Below are 26,370 nucleotides of genomic sequence, written 5' to 3' on the forward strand. Positions count from 1 at the left end.
AAAATTTCTTTTAGACCTTACTTTCAGGTTTTTTTTGTTTTGTTTTGTTTTTTGCTATATACTTAGAAGTGTAGTTACTGGATCATGGGCAATTCCAAATTTAATGTTTTAAGAAACTACCATACTGTCTTTCAAAGAAGCTGTGCAATTTTAGATTCCAACAAACAGTGCATGAAGTTTCTAATTCCTCTAGTAACCCTTTCTTTTGGACAAATTCATTATTATTTATCAACGTTGATTTGGTTAATTTCTTTGCATATTTCTTTCTACCAGTAGACTGTGAACTCTTACAGGGCATTTGTGAAGAGATAGTGCTATTCGATTTGGGCCTTGAAAGACATTTGGGATTTTATCTGGTGGCGGATTGGTTGGAGGGCCTCACTCCTCTCTGCCAGTGCAGCTGACCTTGCACTGATTTCTACTGGCTCTGGAGACTCAGCCACATTCAGATGAGCTTTCCACCTTGTTATACTTCATTTGAGCCTTTTTTTTTTTTTTTTTTGAGACTGACATCAGACCACAACCAATCTCCCAGTTAAACTTTGAAAAAAATTCATTAAAACTACATTCCCCTCTCTAGAAAAATACACACATGCACTCAGTATTTTACCTTCAGTTTGGAGGTTTTACTGTCCCCTGAATCTCCAGCGGATGCTCCTTCAGGACTTCCTGGATTTAAAACACCTGCTCTAAGGTCTGACTCAGCCCTTTCACTTCGATAAGCAGGAATGAGTCTATTTAAGCTTCATTACTTATCCTTCCCTCATTACACTGCTCTTTCTCTCTCTTTATCTTTGTACTAATCTTGATCTTCCTCATATGTTGCCTCCTTTCTTTTTCACTGCTCATTGTTTATAAATTGCCAAACACACACTTTCATTTCTTCTTACATTGCTAGCATATGGTGCTCATTCTGTCTATTACCTAATAATGCTGAAGACATCCCCAGAAGTAGGTAGAAATCTTATATTACCAATTAAATCCAATAGAGAAGGTACAAGGGTCCAACTGTCTCATAGTGAGTGTCAATAAAGTTTTATTTATACAATAGATTATTAAATGTGGCTAGGCAGCCTTGAATACTATTAGATATTTCTTGTTTTTATTTTGAAATTTTCTTTCCCTTGCTCCAGGCTTTAGGGGCTGCTTTCTGGCTTTAAAAATATTGCACTGGAATAGAACCAAGGATCAAATATCTGGGACATGATATCTTGAGTAAAACAGGTATGTTTTTTGTGACTCACTTATGACTAAACTATACTGTCATTGTGATATTGAATTCATTAAAAATAACATTTTCCCCTAAATAATTCATTAATATATTTACATTTTAAAAATCAGGAACAACAGGTATAAACAGTTTTAAAGTCTACACATTTTCAGCAGTTTTTTTTTTTTGTTTACAAGAGAAAACACTTTTTAAGTATCTCTGACATCTAGGTATATTTGATTGCCAATTCACATGTCAAATATGAAAAATAAGAAAAGAGAGACTTTCCAAAGTAGTGATATGTGACACGGTTAAAAATGTATTTGTGTGCCAATTCTCATGAGTTTTATCATTATCCTTACAATCTCCATTTGTTTCCAATTTATGTTCTAATCTTTTAAAATGCATTTTGTCAGCACCTTTACATTTAAGGTTTAAACTCTCTTTAAAGGAGAAGCTAAGTGCAGAGTGCAGTGTACTTAACATTCATTTGTAGTTAACTTTTTGAAATGTTGTTTAATCTTTTTGATGTTTGGGAAACCTCAAGAGATTTTTTTAGTGCAATTTTACCATTTTTTACTTAGAAAATAAAATTGTGTTTTGTGATGGATAAATAAAATAAAACATAAATTATTTACATGATTCTGAGACTTTGGAATTTTGACTGGGTATATTTTCCCATTTTACTTATGACTTTCACAACTATTTTACTTGACAATTTAATGATGCCACAGACAGAGTAGAATAGGCTTATTCTTCAGTACCAAGCAAACATAATTGCAGGGTTTAACACCTGAAATTTATTCATTTCCCCATACAGATGGTAGACCAAATAGTTATTCAGTGCCCCCATCTCAGGTGGTGACTCAGAGGTCTAATCTCTTTGACCATATGGCTCAGCCATCTCAACAGCTGGTCTCTATGCTTCCTATGAATGAGAAGAAGGTTCACACCTGCTCATTACTATTTGGTCATTCTCTGCTAACAGTGCATCGACCAGAACAAGTCATGTGGTCCTGCCTAAATGCAATAAGGAAAGAAATGTAGAGAACACGTGGAATGAAGTTTGCATTACTATCTCTGCTGCAAAAGCTCACTTTAAATGTGAGACTTAGCGATAGATGAAACTTGGGAGATGTCTCCTTCAGTGATGGGTGCACCAAAATCTCACAAATCGTCATTAAAGAACTTACACATGTAACCAAATACCACCTGTTCCCCAAAACCCTATGGAAATAAAAAATAAACATAGGTGACTGACATATAAATAAAGGGATAAATAACCATTTTGCTCTGAAATTAAAAAACAAAAAGGATTCTTCCAAAGTATAATTAAAAGGCAAAAAAAAGAAGACATGATAACTAATGCAATATGATATTTTGGATAGACTCGTGCAACAGAAAATGGACATTAGACTATGCAACCCTAAAAAGGAATGAAAATAAAAAGGGATAAAAGGAATGAGATCATGTCCTTTGCAGGGATATGGATGAAGCTGGAAGCCATCATCCTTAGCAAACTAACACAGGAACAGAAAACCACACACTACATGTTCTTACTCATAAGTGGGAGTTGAACGTTGAGAACACATAGACACAGAGAGGGGAACAACACACACCAGGTGGACACAGAGAGGGGAACAACACACACCAGGACATGTTGGGGGGTTGGGGGAGAGGGGAGGGAACTTAGAGGATGGGTCAATAGGTGCAGCAAACTATGATGGCCATGTATACCTATGGAATAAACCTGCACATTCTGCACATTCATCCCATTTTTTAGAAGAAATAAAAAAAATTCGTTAAAAAATCTGCATCTGTTTTCCAGATACTTGCAATTCAAAAAATAAAATTTCACAGAATCTGTGCAAAAAAAAAAAAAAAGAAAATGGACATTAGATAAAAACTAAGGAATTATGAATAAAGTATGGACTTCAGTTAATAACAATTAAAAAATTATGAAGGTGAGGTTGTGAGTCAGGCCACGTATTCACTCACACTACTACTTGTTTTAAGTAAGCAGACAGTGTGAAGCATGTGCTTCATCATGTCTTTTGTAGTACACTGAGAAGACCTAATAACCTGGTTATAATGCTCTTCTACCTAACCATCATTCTCAAAAGTAATTCTGAGACACTCTTTACTTCAGATCACCATTATATAACAATTATACCATCTTGTTTAATTGTGAATGGTTGCTGCAGAATCACAGAATACAGCATTTGGGAGTAGACTTGGAACACAAGGGGATTTTCCTCCAGAATTAAACTATGCGAGAGCTGTGTGGCAGGTTTTAAGTCCTGCTCTTGAGTCAAAGTAGATATGGAATCTGGATTTTATCTGCAGATTAAATATTTCCTTTCCTACTCATGGCTGGAGCTTTGTTCAGAAATTTGATGATTTAAGACTTCAGATAAGCCAAAGTGAACTGATTCTCAAAACCAAGCGTGCATCAGTTCTAGTTGGTAGCTGTGGGATTGAAAATGAAAATACAGAACTGAATATTTTAATTACAGATGATAATGCCCAAGGAACAAAATATATTTCATCATTACAACTACAACATACAGAACTTTATCCTTAATTTTTGTATTTCCCTCATTGGGGATCAATAACAGTTTTCTGACCAGCAACAACCTGTAGGCCAAAATTAGAACAGCACTGAAATGGAGGAAATTATTCAGTGGAAATTATAGAACTGAAAGCTAAAAGATAGCTAGCTGCCTCTGTCACATTCCACAGTTTCATATCTGCAGAAAGTAGAGATAATTGATATTCTGAACTTGAACATGTACTTGCACTTTATTACTTATTTGGTTACAGATCTTTTTGTGTATATACTATTAGGCAGAACATTAGAGAGGAGAGGTTGGTGCCTCCAGACCAAAATATTTATAACAACTTTTGGTAGTAGCTATTATCATACTTATTTCATGAATGAGAAAATATAAGGTTCATAGAGAATAAATTACTTAGCTAAGATTATACAGATTAAATGGCAACACTGAAATCTCCTTCATGAATGTCTCTGATACTAGTTCTCATGCTTTACCAACAATTAAATGATTTAGCTCAAGATTAACTACATGAATTAGTTTCCTGCTGATGTTGTAACAAGTGACCACAAACTGAGCGGTATGAAATAACAGCAGTGTATTATCTTATAGTTCTAGAGGTCAGAAGGCCAAAACCAGTTTCAGTGAGATAAATTCAAGATGTCAGCAGGGCTTCTTCCATTCTAGAGGCTCTAGGGAAGAATCCATTCCCCCTTTCTAGCTTCTGGAGACTCCTTGCATTTCTTGATTGGCAGCCCCATTCTCCATCTTCAAAGCCAGCGGTGTAACATCTCTCAATCTCTCTCTCTCTCACTGTTATCCTCTTGCCTCCATCTTACAGAGACCATTGTGATTGCATTGGGTTTACCCATCTGAAAGTCTCTAACTTAATCACTTTCTCAAAGTCCTTTTTGCCACGTAAGGTAACACTTTCACAGCTTTCAGAGATTAGGATGTGGATATCCTTGGGAGACTATTATACAGCCTACAATACTACAATATTTCTGTTGAAATGTTTATTTCAATAACATATTCTAAATTATTCTATTGTATCTTTTGGGGAAACAGAACATATTTACTTTTTATTTGGGAGTATTAAAACTCTACACAATATTACAAAAAATGAATAGCCCATATTTTTAATAAAAATAGTTAGACTTGGCACATATTTTCTATATCCATACAACAGAAAGAGAGGTGATGTATCTCAAAAGGGACAAAGGAGACAGAACAGAGCCTTATTAGAATAACATACAAGAATTATGATTGATCAAACTTAACAATGTAAATTTTGATAGTCCTGGAGAAGGTTAAACCTGAGGCTCAGCAAGATTGAGTAACTTATGTGTATTCTCTCTTCTACCTACATGGGATGAACGTTTATTCCAGCCACATCCATGAAAAATAAATGGGTTGTTTGACTTGACAAAGCAGTGTACCATCTGAGGAGGAGAAAAGATGGGATTTCAAATGACAATATAATGGTGTGGGCCCAGTCATTTTCTAAGAAATTTAAAAGAAGGGATATGGCTGTTCTGAGAATCTCTGAGAAATGGATGCAATGGATGCCCTGACGTGAATAATGGCACCATACATTTTGGTGGACTATGCGCTTTTATTTGTAGTTCTGCATGGGATTTTCTTGTCTTCCAACTTTATGGCTCTAACAAGGGGGTTACCACATCACAATTTGGAGCCATAATACCGATTTTCTCTATTATTTTAATTAAAAGGTAACATGAAATATCTACAGGACTGTTATCATTTGAATTTCAGTGGCATTCTTTGCAATGAAGAATGAATCCCCAATATTCTCTGTTACATTGGGAAACCTTAACACTATCTTGAGACAAGACAAGAAGCTGATGTGAAAGCCTTTAGAAAAGGACTGTCAAACTGAACTTTCTAGGAGGCTAGAGATATTCATTAATCTGTATTTCCCATTGCAGTAGTCACTAGCCATAGGTAGTTACTGAGTGTTTGAAATGTGGGTAGTGTGACAGAGGAACTGAATTTTTATAATATACTTAATTTTAATTAAATGCAAATAGTCAACATTTGGCTAGTGCCTATCATATTGGACAGAAAAAATTTAAAAGACACTTTACACAGGATCAAGTCTTTGAGAAGAATGTCTCTGCACAGATGTAAATCAATGTCAAACAAGATCATAGCAACTGGAGCATCAGGCAAGCTGGGAACCTAATACCACCCAAAGATAATCTCAGAGTCACTGGGGCAGCTGAGAGCTAAGGTAACAACACATCTGTACCTCATTATCTGTCTGGGAGACCCACCTCAACACACTTGGAAGCAATAAAATCACTTGTAAAGGTAGGGCTGTTGCAAGACTTGCATGGATCTTAGGCACTTTGGCTTTGTGGACCCCTTTCTCTGTACAAAGTATTAAAAATTATATTTTATATTTATGTGTGTATAAAGATGAATATAATTTTGAACATGAAATGTTTCTACTTTTCTTCTGATTTTAAAACAAAACATTTTCGTGGACCCCACAATGTTTTGTGGGCTACAGAGACTGCACATGCTCTGCACGGGTAACTTGGCCTTACATAAAGGATAATTTAGTAACCATGATCCAAGCTATTAGTATGTAAATCAAAAGACTTTGATAGATCTAAATTAAAATAAAGTTTTGATTATAATTTACTGGATCATTATTACATTATTTAAATGAAATTCTTACATTTCAGATGTTTCTTTCAATTTTTGATTGCTATATACATAAAGACTTATGAAAAAGTTCTATTTTAAACATAGAATTTGAGAAAGAAAATTTCAAGCTTACTTTGCATGTTATAAGGATAAGTGAGAATTGTCACTTCTGTCTAGAAGAATGGGGTATTTTGATTAGTTGATCAAAGCATGTTGGCCTTGGAGATATAGTCACTAAAAGGCTGAGATTGTTTGTGCCTTTCAGTATGGACTTGGAATCATGTAAGAACCTGGGTTTGGGCATTTGCCATATCTGGTGTCAAATCTCCATCCTTGCTTAGTAGACAATATGCCCAGTGGCTGAACATGCATCCTTTAAAATGTCATTACCTGGTCCAGAATCTGGAATTTCTTTTGCTTCCTAGCTGTGTGAACTGGAGGCCAGTTGCTCAGTCTCTCTGAGACTCAGTTCCTTTACATGTAAAATAGGAACAATGGTTGTGAAGATTGTTCTGAAGATTAATGAGAGGATTCATGTAAGTTATTTGTGACATAGTGGGTACTCCATAAATATTAGTAATTATTAGAAATTGACTAAGGTTTACATTGAGTAAGATTATTACATTGAGTAAGATTTTTTTTTAACCCTGAGCTTCAGTTTTCGCATCTCTAAATAAGAATCTATTCAATCAACAGATACTTATCTGGCTCCTGGAGCTATACAGCAAAAGACCTGTGGCTACAGCAGAGCGTAGAATTCAGGGAGTTAATAACACCTACCTGCAGAATGTATGTGAAAATTTATTGAGACAATGTATAATTGAAGTACTTGCTTGTTACACTTCCTGGCATACTTTATTCACTAAATAAATGTTAATTTCTTTCCTTTCTCCTTTTTAGTTGGTGGAAAAATCTTACCTCTTTCTTATAAAGTTTAAATATACACTTCAGGAGGCTGGCGTGGGCAGATCACTTGAGGTTAGGAGTTTGAGACCAGCCTGGCTAACACGGGGAAACCTCGTCTCTCCTAAAAATATAAAAATTCGTCAGGTGTGGTGCGGGCACTTGTAATCCCAGCTATTCAGGAGGCTGAGGCAGGAGAATCTCTTGAACCTGAGAGGTGGAGGTTGCAGTGAGCTGAGATCGCACCACTGCCCTCCAGCCTGGGCAACTTTCAATAATATAATAGCTTGGCTAATGGGAAAATCATTTGTTTTCTTATCACTTTAATATAAATGGTATGTGTTGAAGGTATGTGATTTATTACAGCAATCATATACATAATGCCAAATTATTTTGAATTAGATTGGTGTTACAAAAAATAAAAATAAATGACAGAAATTCTTATCAAGTATCATAACTATATGTGTGATTATTCCTCGATATTGGGTTTCATTAAGAACCTTTAATGCCCAAGAATAGCTTTTGGCATTTCAGTTATTACAAACCATACAGCTGCTCAATAGCAAATGAAAGACAATCACAGATTGAAAGAGACTCATCTAGGAGACATTTACATGAAGAGTCACATTAATAATAAAAAGGGAATGTGCTTTGACTCATTGCTCCTCAACTTCTGCTACCTCTCTTCCACTCTCTGTCCTTTGAGAAAGGCTGAGGGTTGATCCAAGTAGGAATTACCTAATTATGGGGACAAAATTCCTTATGGCTCAGAATTGCAACAGGGACTGAGCTCATAAGAGACAAATGCTAGGGCCAGAATGTGAGAAAAACATAACTCCAACCAGAGAGATTAGATCCAAATATAGGGGAGCCAGGGTACCCTTAGACAGGTACGTAATGATATGGAAGTACCCAATGTTTATGAGCAATCTGTTCTGATAGGTTGGGGCTCATGCTATATCAGTTGCTAAAAATCTCGAATAGTTACTTAAAATTTATATATTCCTAGGAAACAAATCATGCATTGTGCCAAATATCAAATGGATTTTGGAGGAGGGAAGCAGGACTGAGGTGACAATAGTGTTTAGAACTAACACGTTAAAAATCAGAGAAACCGGAATTGGTAAAATTGAGCTTAGAAGCAAATCAATGAAGGGAATAGACCTTACATTATGGCTTTGAATACCATGTATCATTTGAAATTGGTACTTTGTGGTCACCTTTGGAAAGGGAATGATTAGGTAGGTTGACCTAACCTAAAGTATACATGGCAAGATATTGTTAACATAAGTACTTCTAATTTATACTTAATTGTAAATGTTTCTATTTTTCTGGAATCTGGGGAATTATTTCTTAGATTGTTTCCACCATTAAAAAAAAATTCAAACTAATTCTATACATTTTACAGTACTGTGATTTGTATTGAGGCTTTAGGAAAGGTTGTATTACCATACAGAGGTTTCTTTTATTTTCAACCATGATTGAATTTAATTTATTAAATTGTATAAGCTTTCTGATCTTTTAGTAAATTCCTAAAATGTGCTTGGCTCATATCAGCATTTTTCCTTGAGAACTTATGCATTTCTAATATCCTGGCACCTCCCAGGAAAGATGAATAGCTCTGTGTGGGATGAGATAATGATAGTAGGTTCAAACTTCAATCACCTTGAAAGGTTCTGGACATCTATTTGCAAACTAATGCTAGTATTTTAAAACACTTAATAATAACAACAACAGCAACTGGAAGTATCTTGATGAATTCTAGTTATGCAGTATGCATTGCCGAATGACTCTAACTTCTGGGAGATTCGGGCATTTTTAAGAAATAGAAAAAAAAAGATAAAAGATAAAAACCAAAGTACTAGCCTTTACTACGAGTAATTTGTAAAACATGTGAAACTTGCTGCCTCTAAGTGCAATCCATAAACCTAATACTTATAAAAATAAATATAGTAATATGCTTTAAACTGACATATCCCTTTTATAAACTTGAATCACTAATGGTTAAAAGAAGTTCCAAATGCATTTCAAAAATAGTGAAAATAGTCTGTAGTAACCACCCTTAGATTTATAGGACAGCTTGTCTAAATCATTTCAAGTTGGTGTGTTTCCAACCATGTTCTTTTATTATCACTTTAGTCTCATTTACGTTTTAGAGACCTACTACTGATGATCCTTGGTAATTATGTACAATTGATGAGAAAGATATGCAAGCAGTCAGTCATTCAGGTCAGAGATATAAAAACCTCACTTCCAAAACATCACTATGGGCTTCCTCTTTATTTCACCTTTGTGTTTCTTCTGCCTTTCATTTCTTACAGCAGTTAATACCACTGTTGAAACTAGCATTTTATTTAATGATCCTGGAATTATGAGAGCACTAGCATACAACCTCTCATTCCGCACACCCCCAGTGCAGTTTATGAATGCCAATGGCACTGCATCCGAGCTGCCTGCCGGCCCCTATTTCTTGTGGATGCCTCAGCAGATCCAGTGCAGGCACTGAGGGGCGGACTGCCAGCAGTAGTGAGTCAGCTGGCTGGGTGTGCGATTGCACTTAGTGCAGGTATGGTTTTTGATACTGCTCTTCACTTCTGTACTTTCTTCAGTTTTTAAAATAAAATTCCTCTACTTCATGTCTTAGAAAAGGAGATATGATGCACTGAATGGCAAATCACACAAAAGTGAAGAAAAAGCTCACTTCAGATACAAAGGCTGGAATAAAGCTGAATGAACTAAATTCCAAGTTAAAATTGTCTCCTTTGGGTCTGAGTATAATTTGTTAGAACAAGGGAAAATGTTTGAAGAAAAAAATGTTAAATCAATTCAATCAATGGTGGCATGAAAAAGCATTGGCTGAATGATGAGGTGGGAACACGTGCAACTCTGTGAATGCCTGCTCAGAGAATACATACGCTGATAAAATTTAAAGTCTAAACCAAACAATGAATTTTAGGAAAGGTGCTTGACGCAAAGGAATGAATGGCTTGATTACTTGCAAAAAAGAAATTGTTGGCCTAGCACCAACATTTAAGGGAAAGCTTGAAACATGGCTATAGAAGTAGCCAAGTCATTTTCAGAAAATTTTGTTTGGATAATTAAAAGGGAAGGCAGGTATTTGCAATTTGTATTTAAAACTGATGAAACAAGACTTTTAAGAAAGCCAGCACACTAGCAATACTGCATTCCTAAGGAAAGAAGGGCCTACTTCTGGTTACAGAGCAGATATGTAGATTTTTTTTTTTTTAGAGGAGTTAGCAATGAATGCTTTATTGAAAGCAAGAGCATTGGATTATGAAAAGAGTCTCGAGAGAGATGTCATTTTTGCTCTCTAATGTATCCTAAGTGCCTATACCAGTGCTCAACATGAAGTAGGTGCTCAATCAATGCTCACTGAATAAATATTTTAAGAAGTCTCAGCTCGTCTGGTCTATACTAAAAAACAAACAAACAAACATAATGTAGCTTTTGTAGCATGTCAGGTGGCTACATTGCATGTCTGTAAACTATGTATTTGTTTTTACTTTTGTGCATTAATTTTATAATCATTTTTTGGTATCTCTTGGTTTGTATAAAATGTCTTTTCAGAAATTAAACCTGAGTTCATAATACAGCATCTACAGGAACAAAAATGGAATCAACTTGTGAAAGCTGGACCCATACCTTTCCTTCGGGAATCAATTAAATTTGTCAATAGTTATTTACCTTTTCTCTTTATTCTCCTTCTTTTTTCCCAGGGACTTCCTAATAACCATCTTTGTATTTTACTATTTAAAAAAATTTCCCATTCCAGTTTTCTTTATATCATTCAATTTGTTAGCTGAGACTTACTAAACATTCCCTCCCTAACAAAAACACACAAAATGCCCTAATGATATTTAGAATGCAGTAATAGTCCTGAATATGAACTAGCATATCCTGATATACAGAGTGAAATTACATATAACAAAAAACAATGTCACTCTCTCCTAATACCTTTGAAAGTCAAAGATGATACCTTCGACTCTCCAGAGATGTTTCGGTTTTACCTTTTCCTCCTCTTCTCCTCAAACCTCTCTGCTAGTACTGACATTGAAAATACATTTTTAAAGCTACTACTAAAACCTTGCATTTTTGGTTTCATTTAGTTTTATTATTACAACTGCATATGAATTTATTTTAAAACTGGAAAGCTGCAGTAATTCGGCTACCTGGTTAAATGTATTTTGTGCAATAGCCAAGAAACCTAACCATTTGTAGCATTTTCTAAGGGATAAATGAGTTTTGGATCATAGCCTATTTATAAATAGTGGTGCTGCCAGTCCACTAATAAGAATGGGGTTTGTACCAGGAATCACATAGAAAACATTAGGTGGAAAATTATAAACCAGATGACTTTTACTGTGCTGAATTTCATGGATAGAGAGGTCTTTATTGCTCCCTAGCCCTGTCACTGTTATTCTCAGTTAATTTTAGTTTTAAAACATTTTGCCCATTTTCTTGATTCCTGAAACTATGGTGTGAAAGTGATATAATTATTTTGAAATGATTACATTTTCTTTAAAATATCAAGATGTTGACACACACAACAGGCTTCTTTCTTTTTCATCTCACTGAAACATGGCAGTCCTAACCTCTCTTGTTTTTCCTTCAATCACTTTCTTGAACAAAAGCAGAAAGGATTAAAGATCCCAGTTTTTGCGTGTTCCATGTGTTTATGTGCTTAATGGTAGTCAACCATACAAACGATAACAGAAACTTCCTTTTGAGAGGTCTTTCATCTCTGAAAGCATCTTACTGTACCCATCATGGTTAATTTTCTTATTGGCATTAAGGCATAAGCCTAGTGGAACAGCAGCGTCAGAGGACATTTGCACTTAATGACTATACCGGGAATTCATAGTACTGGGCTAAATAGTGCCTTCTCCACTTTGATGACTCAGGGTGGTTTGATTTTTAAAGCACTAATAACACTGATGGACAATGGGCAGTAGTTTCACTGTTTTGTTTATTTTCCTAAGGTAGTTCAAAGTGGATTTCACTGGTTTAATAGTGATTCTTGCTAAGACCTGCCAGGTTTACCTGGCTATAAGGTCACCAGGAGCCAGGAGGTGATGTGGTTTTCAAAAGCAACTGCGTTTTGGCATAGGTTAATAGAGCAAGCACACAAGTAACTGCTGTTGGACGGTTGGATCAGATGGCAGGCCACAGTAAAAAAGGTGTTGGCGAACTGCAACGTCTTCAGAAGATATTTAGGAATCTGGAATGCATGACACAACGGGAAGCATTTCTTCAGGGAGTTAATTTACTGTCTATAACCCCAAATCCCTGTGAAGTGGGGAGAGAAACTGCACTCTTTTAAAAATATGCTTTGCCTGCTGATTTAGTTGCTCTTTAAAACAATCTGAATATACCACTTGCACATCATACACTGCTGAGAAGGCTTTATAAGAGTTGACATGCTTGCTGGGCACAGTGGCTCACGCCTGTAATCCCAGCACTTTGGGAGGCCAAGATGGGCGGATCACCTGAGGTCAAGAGTTTGAGACCAGCCTGACCAACATGGAAACCCTGTCTCTACTAAAACTACAAAATTAGCCAGGCATGGTGGCACATGCCTGTAATCCCAGCTATTCAAGAGGCTGAGGCAGGAGAATTGCTTAAACCTGGGAGGGCGAGGCTGCAGTGAGCCGAGATCGTGCCACTGCACTTCAGCCTGGTCAACAAGAGTGAAACTCCATCTCAAAAAAAAAAAAAAAAAAAAAAACGGTTGACATGCTCAACATTGTGACCTTCTTTACACATAGAAAAAGCTCTTATCTGCTAAGTGTTACTTCCAAGCAACATTTTGACACTGCCATAGAAATTTTTCTCAAGGTCTGGAGGAATGGAAAGACCAACGTGGAGGCTTTTTTTGTTTTTTTCAGAAATACTAAACTTTACATGGAAAAGCATATGGAATTCTACTATCTGCATAAACTCCATGAATGCCTACAAGTACTGCTCAAACCAGAAGGTGTAGAGTAAGAGTTCCCACATTGAACAAGAGAGAAACTTTCAATATTTTTCTGTGTCATGTTATAATTTATTGTATTTCTTGTGATTGCTATTATTTTTCTGTGATGTATATCAGGTTTCAACATTGCTGGGGCTAGGGAAAAGAGTTGTATAATCTTTAGACAATGAAAACAATTTCTTTCCAGTTTTTAAAAAAATCCACTTCAAATCTTTTTTACTTCTCATTTTTATGGAGTTAAAATTTCACCTGACACAGTGACATATGGTGACTTGATATAAAGTACTCATAACATAGTTTCAATTATCCTTAAAAAGTCTATGTTTCTTGAATATTAAGGAGTGTTTTTACAGCATTTTATAAGTCAGAATGGCTTGATTGGACAGTGTAATTCTTGATACTATATTTGGTACATTTCCACTAATACATAGGACCTCATTTCTGATAAAAAAAAAAATTTGAAAAAAACAAGCCTAAGAATGTAGACAGTACTTTTGGCTATACTTCTAATGAATTGGCATTTTCAGGTTATGGCTTGAATGTTATCTTTTTATAAGCATATTTTTATTAGTTGGAAAAATATTCAGGCTATTGATGAATTAGCTTCAGAAAGATGAAGTTGGCAAATATTTTTGATAATTCAAAACACTTAGTGGAGCATCAAGTTAACATTTTCATGGCTTATAAAGGAAGCACCAGCGAGTGCAAAGTAAAATTATTTTACCTAATAATAATACAGAATGATATTTCTTTTGATTAAATATTAATCCTTTTTCATTTGATAGTTTGGAACAAGTGGGCAGGGGTTTTTGCATTCCTTAGGAACTCAGGCCTGATAAAATAAATTTTCTTTGCTGAAATATAATCTAATTCTTTAACACCATATATAGTTGTGCTATATTTCCAAAAAGGCTAATGAAGCCAAACAGAATCCTCATTTTCCCACAATTTTCAGAATGAAATGGGAGAAAATAATATATGCCATAGTTAAAACAGTAAGTATAAAACATGTACCACAATATAAAAATATACCTAACTCAATACACTAACATAAAGGAGAAAAATAGCTTATGAATTATATTAAGCCACACATGTGCTAGTTATAAATATTAATATGTAAATATTGAAAGGAAACTAATCTTTGGGAACCCAAACCTAATATTTATTTACTGGCATTGGAACACTGAAACAAACTGTAGTAAAGAAATTGGAAAAAACATTTATTCATGTATGTATATACACAGTGACCAATAATGGATCACTAAATTGATTTTTTCTTTGCTGTAGTTTTAGGATCACAGTGGGATAATGGGTTCACAATCAGTAACTGGGGTGTGGCCCCGAGTAATTCACCTAATAGCATTACCTTAGAAAATCCTTGTAGTTCAGGGTCTGATCACTCCAGTGCATCACCAGAAGTTGGTCAGTTAGTTACTAAGTGACTCTAGGAGACTTATATTACCAAATTCAAAACGGAAATGATCTGTTCACTAAGTAGCCTAGTCATTAAATTAACATGAGAAATACAATTATCATAGATACCAGAGGAACTAGTTAGTGTTGCGGTAGAAAGCCACAAAGGAAACCAAATTAAAATCAGAATTTGACTCATTGCTTGGTGAGCAATGAGTCAAAACAAGATGAACTTGTTGCATGATTGAAATAGCAAAAGTGCCAACTTATAATAATCTAATACATCTGCTGTCATCACTGGGACTTGGCTGCCATGGGAGCTACATAGTTGAGCTTGTTGTATTAATACTACCAACATTTTGCCTAGTAGCCAGTTTGTAAACTGGAAGCCACTCTGCTTCCTAGGGTGGTTTTTTCTTTTGGTTTTATTGCATCTCCTATGAACTGATTTTATCAGATTAACTCATAAAATTTTGGAGGGTCTTGCTGATACTCAGGAGCACAGAACAGTGAAAAAGACACTGACACTGGGGTCAGACCACTGTGTGTTTGAATCCTGGTTCTGCAACTTATTATGTCAATTTTTTAATCTCCTCAAGGCCAAATGTTCACATTTATAAAATGGGAATGATAGTATTTATTAGGATTAAATATCATCAGTATCAGCTCAATAAACAGTAAACAGTGTTGTGTAGTGTTCATGAGTATTGGGTTTGGAATCAAACCTGTCGTTGGCCCAATAACTACCAGTAATTTTCTTCTCTAAGCCTCATTTTATTTATCTGTAAAATGTAAATAAAAATTCTACTTATAGATTACTTTCAGGATTAAATGAAATAAACATCATTTAACAGAGTTTCTGGCAGTTAATATGGGCTCAATATATGATATCTGTCTATCTGTCATCTGTCTATCCATCTATCTATCTATCTACCTATCTATAATCTATCACTATTTGTATCAGTATTCCTTCCATTGCTTAGAATTAATACTCTATAGAGAATATGTCTGGAACCATGATTAACTAGAAAATAATATTCAAAACTTTTCCTAATTTAAGGGATCATCTTTGGTTTGAAGAGTTTTCACTGTTCTTGCCATTCATTCAGATGCTAGCGAGTTTAGGGTTGATGGAATGATTACACTTGAAATTTATGAGTCCTTATGAAGAGATTCAATCACCTTTCTTTGTAGAGCACAGCATCAGAACTGCCTCTGAAAAAGTGGAGCCTCACTGTTTGTAGACTTCAGAATTGTCCCTCTCACTTCAGCAGCACTCATTCTGGATGAGAGAATCTTCCATCTTGTTTCCAGGACTATTTTTTTTCTTTGATTTAGAAAATGATGCTCTTTCACAACAAGATTCTGGCTGTAATTTCCCTAGATCAACCAGAAAACATTTCAAAAGAAAAAAATAGAAATTTTATGAAGGGAAAATGTATTCAGAGAAGAGTAGGTGACAGTGGCTATTCTTTTCATAAAACATGAGATGAGACACTGATGGAAATTAGGATGAGACAGAACTTATACAAGTGACATTACAAAAGTGATATAATTTGAAAATGTGATGAAATAAAAACTACAATGTCTAGTCATACTAGAAGTGAGACTGTTTGCTCTAGGCAACCATGCAAAAATAGAAAAATGTTGAAAGAGTGAAACATTTTCTAAGTTTGTCTGTCATGAGACCATAAGGTATGTCATAGTTATCTAGAAGACACTGCAGGAGAGCAGCAGAAAATGGCTGCCAAGTGGCCACTGTGAAGTTTCCCTGGACAATAATTATTTCAGGTGATTTAAGTGATATGAAGCTAGACTCTAACCTAGAATTAAACAGATCTGAGTATCTAAGAATTTTTTCTTGTAGTGATTAAAAACAATTATGCATAAAATTCAAAAGTCATATATATCTATCTGAAAAGTCTTGTATGTCTTAAAATTCAAAAATCATATATATGTATATCTTAACATACATATCTTAATATATATCTTAAACACAACAAGTCGCAAACAAGTCCCAAACAAGTCCTGATTTCCTCATTCTCCACCACAATCTTGCTTTTCCCACCGTCTTTCAATCTCAGTGGCTCAGGCCAAAGTTGTACATTTATCTTTGACTGTTTCTTTTTTTCTCTCATCACAGATTAAGTCTCTTAGGAATCCCATTTATATATCCTTTCAAAGTATATCCAGACTCCAACCACTTCTCACTCCTTCCTCTGCTACCACACTGGTGTAAGCCACCATTAGTTATTACTTGAATCATTGCCAGAGTCTCACAAATATTCTCCTTGCTCCTGTCTTTGCTCTCTACATTTTTTACTACACAGAATAGTGATTCTTTAAAATCTATGTCAGATCATGTCAGTATTCTATGCAAAATGGTGTGATGAGTCCCCATTCTAATCAAGTAAAAAACAAAGTCCTGAAAATTACCTTAAAGGTCTTCTATGGTTAAAATTCCCATTTTTTCTCTGCTTCATATCCTGTTACCTTTTCTCTTGTTCACTCCAATCCAACAACACCGAGGTTTCCTCCTCTAGAATCTACAAATCTGTCTGACTACTCTAAAATGGAGTTCAGGTTGCCACCTAAAGAAAAGCATGGCCGAGCTAGATTTATTAATATAGAATATATATTCTATATTATTCTAGAAAATGAAAGCAAAGACATATAAAACTATAAATATTAAGGGTCTGTGTAAAATTATAAATAGTGACAGAGCTCTACCTCTAGAGAGTTTAGCTGGAATATTTGAAGAGGGTGATTATAAATATTTAAAAATGAATACATTAAAACAGAAGAAATATGTTCATAAAAACATTCTGATAGATGTTCTTGTTAATATAAAACATAGCATATGTTTTATTAATAATATTTGGATAAATTACAGATTGATAATATATCAAAAATGTATACATTGTATAGATATCTAACTCTGTGGTTGTGATACTGTATAAATTATTCATTCTACCTCCTAATTGTCCATTGGAATTATTTTCTGGATGGATAGATGGATGGATGATTATATTAATTCAGCGTTATACTTTTCATGATCATAGGTGTTGCATTTATATAAATACCATGATGAGTAGATATGTATAAGATGTTTTCACTATTTTATATGACATCTTTCTTTTTTTAACAAAATGTAAACAGCTTTCTTTTACTAGATTGACTAATTTGTAATTCTCAATGTATATACCAAACAGAATATACCATTATAAGGAAGAGAATAAAAACCACCTTAAATCTCAACACCCTGTGGAAACCACCATGAGTGGTTTGGTGATTCTCCTTTCAAATATATAAACAAACATGCAGACACCCACATACTGACACATATGAATATTTACACATGCACTATCATACCTCATACACTGCCTTTATCACACCTTTTATTCTTTTACTTAATACATCTTTCCTTCTCTTTTCCAAATTCCCCTTACCTCATCTATGCAATATCAATAACTTTTTGCACATTTTCCCACACTCTTCTCTATGTTTATTTAACAACTGAATCACAAAACACACAGTCATATATAAGACTTATTTGTCATTGTTATGCAAAAATGATCTCATATTACTTCTCTTCTCTGGCTTTAAAAAATTAACCCATGCTCACATAAATTCTTTTAAGTGCATTAGTAGAGCCTTAATTCATTCCTTTAAAATTCCAAATGATATTTCAAGTATACTTGTACCATAATAATTCACCAAATCCCTTATCATTTTATACAATTTTTACCAGCAGTTGCTTCTTAATTCTATAAATGATTCCACAACTGATATATTTATACATATGTATTTCTCGGCTGGTGCTTTTATTTGTATGAGATGGAGTCACAGGAGCATAAATGGTGGCTTTGGATTTATTAAGCTAGAAGATAGTGTAATGCAGACCACTGCCATAATGACAATGCAAAGGCTCCATATGCTTCCAAAGTATCATTTATCATCATGATGGAAAAAAAATTGAGGCTAGGCAAGGATTCTGAGAATATATCACCAAGCACCACTTTTAAATAAAATATTAGAAAAGAACTCTTCAAACCAAATGAATCAGAACAGGAATATCAAATAGCAGAAGATTAAGTGAAAAAGAGAACAAGGTAAGCAAAGAATCTTGCAATATGTATAGTTAATTGTAAAAAAAACTTAGACTAAATGTGAATGAGGAAGTTAAGAGATAAAGATTGACATGGAAGGGAGGTACTGCAAGGAGAAAAATGAAACTAAAAGTCAAAACAGCAGATGCTGGTGAGGCTGTGGAGAAACAGTAATGCTTTTACACTGTTGGTGGGAATGTAAATTAGTTCAGCCATGTGGAAGGCAGTGTGGTGATTCCCCAAAGACCTAGAACTAGAAATACCATTTGACCTAGCAATCCAATTACTGGGTACATACCCAAAGAAATACAAATAATTCTATTATAAAGATATATGCATGCATATGTTTGTTGCATTACTATTCATAACGGCAAAGAATCAACTCAAATGCCCATCAATGAGAGACTGGATAAAGAAAATGTGGTACATATACACCATAGAATACTATGCAGCCATAAAAAGGAATGGGATCTTGTCCTTTGAGGGACATGGATGGTACTGGAAGCCATTATCCTCAGCAAACTAATTCAGGAACAGAAAACGAAACACCGCATGTTCTCACCTATAAGTAGGAGCTGAACAATGAGAACACATGAACACAGGGAGGGGAACAACATACACTGGGGCCTGTTGGGGTTGGGAGTGTAGGGGAAGGGAGAGGATCAGGATAAATAGCTAATGCATGTGGGGCTTAATACTTAGGTGATGGGTTGATCTGTGCAGCATACCACCATGGCACACGTTTACCTATGTAACAAACCTGCATGTCCTGTACATGTATCCCAGAATGTAAAATAAAATAAAGTAAGATATTTAAAAATACCAAAAAAAGTCAGTCCTAAATTATCTCAGCAACACTTGGGACAGGAGGAGGAGGGGGACTATGTATTCTGAAATTTTCAGGAGGCTGTCCCTTCAGAAAGCAGAGCCTCTTGAAGGGGGAAATACATGAATTTGGGGAAAGGAAAGGTAACTATATACACAAATATCCAAGTTAACAAGGGATAAAACAGCATAAGTAATTACAAAAACAGATGAAGTAATAAAGCAAAATAAATTGCACATGTTAATGGGACAAAACAATAAAATGAAATAAGTAAGTTTCTGCATTAAATGTGAGCATGCTCAATGATTCTAAAAAACAGTGATAGCAAGACTAGAGTAAAACTTCAAACCTAGCTATTTTCTGTTTTTAAGAAACACTTAAAATTGCACATTGAAAGAGGTTGAAAATGAAGATATGATCAAAGAGAGACAAGACAAGGAAAGCAAAATGAAAGTGGCAGTATAAATAATATAAAGAGTTGAATTTTAGGTTAATAGCAATAAAGAATATTGAGGTGCAGAATTTCATAAAGAGCTCCAAGTTAAGAAAGAAATATTATAATAAAAAATTCTTAGGCACTGAAATAAATAGCAGCTGAATATATTCAAAGCCAATGCTACTAGTAATGCAATAAAAAACCTTTAAAGATTAAAAGATTTTAATATATTTCTTTTAAGATTAGATAGATATCATGAGCAAAAAATAGATAAAATATAAGGTAACTGAATAATATATTCAATAAATTTCATTATATATTTGTATGCATAGGCAATATCAATAAAGAGATATACAGAGACACTTATGGACTACAAATGATGGACAATATATATCTAAATTTTAGACATGATCATAATTAAGAAATAGAAATAAATTATTAAAAGGTGACCTTTTGAAAACAAAAAAAAACTTACCTAATTTAAAATTAAGAAATACTCTTATAAGTAATATCCAGTCATTGTGGAAATGAAATTAAAGTGGCAAGCAATGTAAGAGTAATGCAAATGAGAATACAGATGTTCCTGCCTATCCGTGTGTTCTGTATGCATGGATTCAGCCAATCTCATATTGAAAATATTTTTTAATTGCACCTCTACTGAATACGTACAGACTTTTTCTTGTCATGATTCCCCAAACAATACAGTATAACAACTATTTACATAACTTTCACATTGTATTAAGTATTATAAGTAATCTAGAAGTGATTCAAACTATATGGGAGGATGTGCATACTATATGCAAATACTATATCATTTTTATATCAGTGATTTGTGAATTCACAGATTTTGGTATCTGAGGAAGGTCCTGAAACCAATCCTCCATGGATACTAAGGGACGACTGTATTAAAATACTCCACTATTATTGTGTTGCCATCTATCTCATTTCTTAGGTGTAGCAGTGATTGTTTTATAAATTTGGGAGCTCCCGTGTTAGGTGCATACATATTTAGGACTGTGATATTTTTCTTTTGGATAGTCTTTTATCATTATATAATGTCCCTCTTTCTCTTTTTAAACTTCTGTTGTTTTTAAGCTTGTTTTGTCTAATGTAAGAATAGCTACTCCTGCTTGCTTTTGGTGTCCATTTGCATGGAATATCTTTTTCCACCCCTTTACCTTAAGTTTACGTGAGTCCTTGTGTTAGGTGAGTCTCCTGAAGACAGCAGAAACTTGGTTGGTGAATTCTTATTCATTCTGCCATTCCGTATCTTTTAAGTGGAGCATTTAGGCCATTTACATTCAATGTTAGTATTGAGATGTGAGGTACTATTCTATTCATTGTCCTATTTGTTGTCTGAATACCTTTTTTTAATTGTGTTATTGTTATATAGGTCCTATGAGATTTATGCTTTATGGAGGTTCTATTTTGGTGTATCTTGAGGATTTGTTTCAAGATTTAGAGCCCATTTTAGCAGTTCTTGTGGTTCTGGCTTGGTAGTGGCAAATTTTCTCAGCATTTGTTTGTCTGGAAGACTGTATCTTTCCTTTATTTATGAAGCTTAGTTTCACTGGATACAAAATTCTTGGCTGAATTTTGTTTAAGGAAGCTAAAACAGGACCCCAGTCCCTTCTAGCTTGGTTACTGTTGATAAATCTGCTGCTGTTACTCTGATAGGTTTTTTTTTTCTTTTTAATAGGTTACCTGATGCTTTTGCCTCACAGCTCTTAAGATTCTTTCCTCTGTCTTGACTTTAGATAACCTGATGACTATGTGCCTCGGTGATGATCTTTTTGTGATAAATTTCCCAGGTGTTCCTTGAGCTTCTTATATTTGGGTGTCTAGATCTCTAGCAAGGCCAGGGAGGTTATCCTAGATTATTGCCTCAAATATATTTTCCAAACTTAGATTTCTCTTCTTCCTTGGGAAAACCAATTATTCTTAGGTTTGGACACTTAACATAGTCCCAAACTTCTTAGAGGCTTTGTTCATTTTTTAAAATTCTTTTTCTCTTTGTTTTTCACGGATTGGGTTAATTTGAACGTCTTGTCTTTGAGCTCTGAAGTTCTTTCTTCTGCTTGTTTGATTTTATTGCTGAGACTTTCCAGTGCATTTTGCATTTATCTAAGTGTGTCCTTGATTTCCAGAAGTTGTGATTGTCTTTTATTTCTGCTATTTCACTTAAGATTTTTTCTTTCTTAATCTGTATCAAATTTTTGATTTTTTAAAGTTAGAATTCTCCTTTCTCAGTGCCTCCTTGCTTAGCTTAGTAATAGACTTTCTGAATTATTTTTTGGGCAATTAAGAGTTTTGTCTTAGTTTGGATACATTGCTTGTGAGCTGGTGTGATCTTTTGGAGATGTTAAAGAACCTTATTTTGTCATATTACCAGAATTGTTTTTCTGGTTCCTTCTCACTTGGGTAGACTATATCAGAGGGAAGATGTGGGGCTCCAGGGCTGCTTTTCAGATTCGTTTCACAGGGTGTTCCCTTGAAGTGGAGTTCTCCCCCTTCCCCTAGGGATGGGGCTTCCTGAGAGCCAAAGTGCAGTGATGATTGTTTTTGCTCTTCTGGGTCTAACCACCCAGCAGATCTACTGGGCTCCAGGCTGCTACTGGGGAATGTCTGCAAAGAGTCTTGTGATGTGATCTATCTTCAGGTGTTTCAGCTGTGGATACCAGCTTCTGTGGAGGAAACAGGAGAGTGAAGCGAACTCTTTGAGGGTCCTTGGTTGTATTTTTGTTTAGTGAGCTGGTTTTGTGTTGGTCGGCCTCCAGCCAGGAGGTGATGCTTTCGAGAGCACATTGGCTGTGGTACTATAGGAAGGAAGCAAACTTGCCTGGTTAAGTATTAAGGTTTCTCAGGTGGTGGACAGGGCCATAGAGCTCCCAAGAGATTGTGTCCTTTGTCTTAGGCAACCTGGGCGGGCAGAGAAAGACCACCAGGTGGGGGCAGGGATAGGCATGTCTGAGCACAGCGTCTCCTTGGGCAGGGCTTACTGCAGCTGATATGGGGCATGGGGGTGTGGTTCTCAGGCCAATGGAGGTATTTTCCCGGGGGATTACGGCTGCCTCTGCTGAGTCACACAGGTCACCAGGGAAGTAGGGGAAAGCCTTCAGTCACATGCCACACTCCACTCCCATGCAGCCCACAGTCCTAAAGGCTGGTCTCACTCCCACCATGCCCCACCAACAGCACAGAGTCTATTTCCGGTGACCAGGGCTGAGAAGTTGCCTCAGACCACCAGCCTCCCCGCTGAGACTCAGTTTTTCAGCATCTCAGGGAGCCTGCAGCTGTGATCCAGTTCCTTCAGAGGGTCTGTGGATTCTCTCAGCTTTCCTGGTATGTTGCTGTGGTACTTCTTGGAGTAAAAGTTCACAATGCGAGTCGCCACACGCTGCTCTGCCTGTGCGAGTGGGAGCTGCAAGCTAGTCCTGCCTCCTACCTGCCATCTTTATTCAGTGTCTCACAAGTAAGAAAATTAAATCAGCAGTCAAACTTTTTAAACAACAACAAAAAAAGCCCCGGACCAGATGGCTTCATTTGTGAATTTTATGAACATTTCAAAAACAATTAACACCAACCCTTTTAAAGCTCCTCCAAAAAATTGAACAACAAAGACTTCCAAACTCATTTTATGAAGCCATCATTACCCTGATACTAAAGCCAGACAGAAAGGCTAAATGAAAAAGAAAACTATAGGCTAATATTCCCGATGAACATAGGTATAACAGTCCTCAACAAAAGACTATGAAATTGTATTTACTAGTACGTTGAAAGAATCGTACAACATGACCAAGGGGAATTTATTTCTGGGATGAAGGAGGGTTCAGGATAGGCAAGCTAATTAATGTGATATACCACAGTTACAAAATGAAGGGTAAAAAGTCACATGACTATCTAAGTAAAGGCAAAAAAGCATTTGAAAAAATTGAGCACGCTTTTATGAGAAAAACTCTCAACAAACTAGGTAAAGAAGTAATTTACCTCAATATAATAAGCAATATATAAAAGGTCCCACACCTAACATTATATCTGATGGTGAAAAATTGAAAGCCTTTTCTCAAAGATTATAAACAAGGCAAGGATGCCCAGTCTCATTACTTTTATTCAACCTAGTACTGGAAGTCTTAGCTAGAGTGATAAGGTTAACTTTGTGTCCCCACCCAAATCTCATCTTGAATTGTAATTCCCATAATCCCTACATGTGGAGGGAGGTCCCAGTGGGAGGTGATTGGATCATGAGAGTGGTTTCCCCCATGCTGTTCTCATGATAGTGAGTGAGTTCTCACGAGATCTGATGGTTTTATAAGACAGGTTTCCCGGCTCTTGCTCTCTCTCTCACCTACTGCCATGTAAGACATGCCTGCTTACCCTTTTGTGATGATGGTAAGTTTCCTGAGACCCCCAGCCATATGGAACTGTGAGTCAATTAAACTACTTTCCTTTACAAGTTACCCAGTCTCAGGCATTCTGACAGCAATCTGAAAATGGAATAATATATAGAGTAATTAGGAAAGAAAGAGAAATAAAAGGCATCCAAATCAGAAAAGAGGAAATAAAATTCTCTCTGCAGTTGAAATGATCTTATATGGAGAAACCTCTAAGGACCCCACAAAAAATTGTTTAAATGAGTACACAAATTCAGTAAAGTTTCAGGATACAAAATTGACAAACAAAAATAAGTTGTGTTTCTATACACTAACAACAAACTATTCAACAAACCAAATGGGTATTCTTCATTTTCTTAAAACAATCCCATTTACAACAGCAACAAAAATAATGAAACACTTAAAACTTAATCAAGGAAGTGAATTAGTGTTAGATATTACTATTTTTTCTTTAATTTCATTGTTACGTATATAAAAATATGGCTGTATTTTATTATTTATGGACACAGGCAGTTTTTTGTTTATTATTACAGACAATTCTGTAACAATACTAATTCTAAACAGATTTTTGTATAGAGGTACAATCTAGGCTAGATAGTAAGACATGGAATTATTAAGCTAAAGGGTGTGGCCACTGAAAATGTAAGTATATACTATAAAATTGTTATGTTAAAATGTATAAATTTACATTTCCACAAAGCATGTGCTTTAGAACTATTTCTTCATTTGATGTTTACATTTTTGCCAATTGGATTAGTGGGAAAAGTATTTCATTATTGGCTTACTTTACATTTTTGATATGACAGTACAAGTAAACATTTTTACATAGCTCTATCAGTTATTTGTATTTTGCCACCTGGTAATTGGCTAAAAATTAATTCTTTGTTCCTTTTCTTATTTTGATTTTGTCTTTTCCTTTTAATTTTTAATAAAGATTGACAATATTCTGGTTATTGATAATTTACACATATTGAAAATATGTTCTCCCAGTCTTTCATTTCATTAGATTTTAACTTTCTTTATAGCACTTTTTTTGGTTGTTCAGAACGTTTTAACATTTAAATAATCAAGCTGATAATTGCTTTATTATTTATTCTAAAGTAGGTCTTGTTTTAAGAAGGACTTCTCTTCTTAAAGGGAATAATATATGTTATATTATTTCTTATTTTTCTACATTTTCTTTTAGTTCTTTTTATTTAGTTTAATCATTATCCCTTTAATACAGCTGAAAATTGTTTTGTACATTTCTATTCATGCATTTTTTTAATAGAAAAGAAAACATGTTCACATATATGAACACAGCAAATTAGAAACATTTTCAATGGGAGAAATCCTGAGAATCCTAAAGTGTTCAAGATAACAGATTATTTAAAGGATTTTATATGACTTTTAAAAAGCATCTCTTTTGAATGTTAATTTGAATATTTGAGAAAAAACTGATTGAGTTTAAGATTTCAGGGAATATAGCAAATCTAAACAATCAGTTTTGATTTTGCTGTTATTAACACTACTAACCAACAGAACCAAAATTAGAAAATTACAAAAGCAAAAATAGTGTAGTACCCCATTCTAGTGATTAACGTCAATAGTGATGTCATATTGATAGTATGTTCCTTCATAGGATATAATGAAAATGATACAAACCTCTGTGGTCTTTCTTTCCAAAACTGGTATGTTTGTCTAATTGTGAAAAAACACTCAAAAGCAAAATAAATAAATAAATACAGTCCAGACAAAGAAGCAGGCAAAGCCCACATGAGAGACATTCTACAAAATATCTGACTAGTACATATCTCTTCAAAACTAAGGAAGTCTGAGAAGCTTTCACAGACAAGAAGAACCTAAGGACACATGAT

The 26,370-nt window shown here is 35.0% G+C and overlaps 1 long non-coding RNA gene across 1 annotated transcript in view; it reads left to right on the forward strand.

Moving 5' to 3' along the window:
* The first annotated feature begins 1,133 nt into the window (after positions 1 to 1,133).
* The window catches only part of LOC134809607 (uncharacterized), a 60,916-nt gene continuing 35,679 nt past the window's right edge, over positions 1,134 to 26,370 (forward strand). The window contains exon 1 of the long non-coding RNA XR_010155812.1: positions 1,134 to 1,224. This is a non-coding gene — a long non-coding RNA (uncharacterized LOC134809607). The remainder of the gene's footprint in view (positions 1,225 to 26,370) is intronic.

Source organism: Pan troglodytes, chromosome 2 (assembly GCF_028858775.2).
Source record: "Pan troglodytes isolate AG18354 chromosome 2, NHGRI_mPanTro3-v2.0_pri, whole genome shotgun sequence".
Lineage (NCBI taxonomy): Eukaryota > Metazoa > Chordata > Mammalia > Primates > Hominidae > Pan > Pan troglodytes.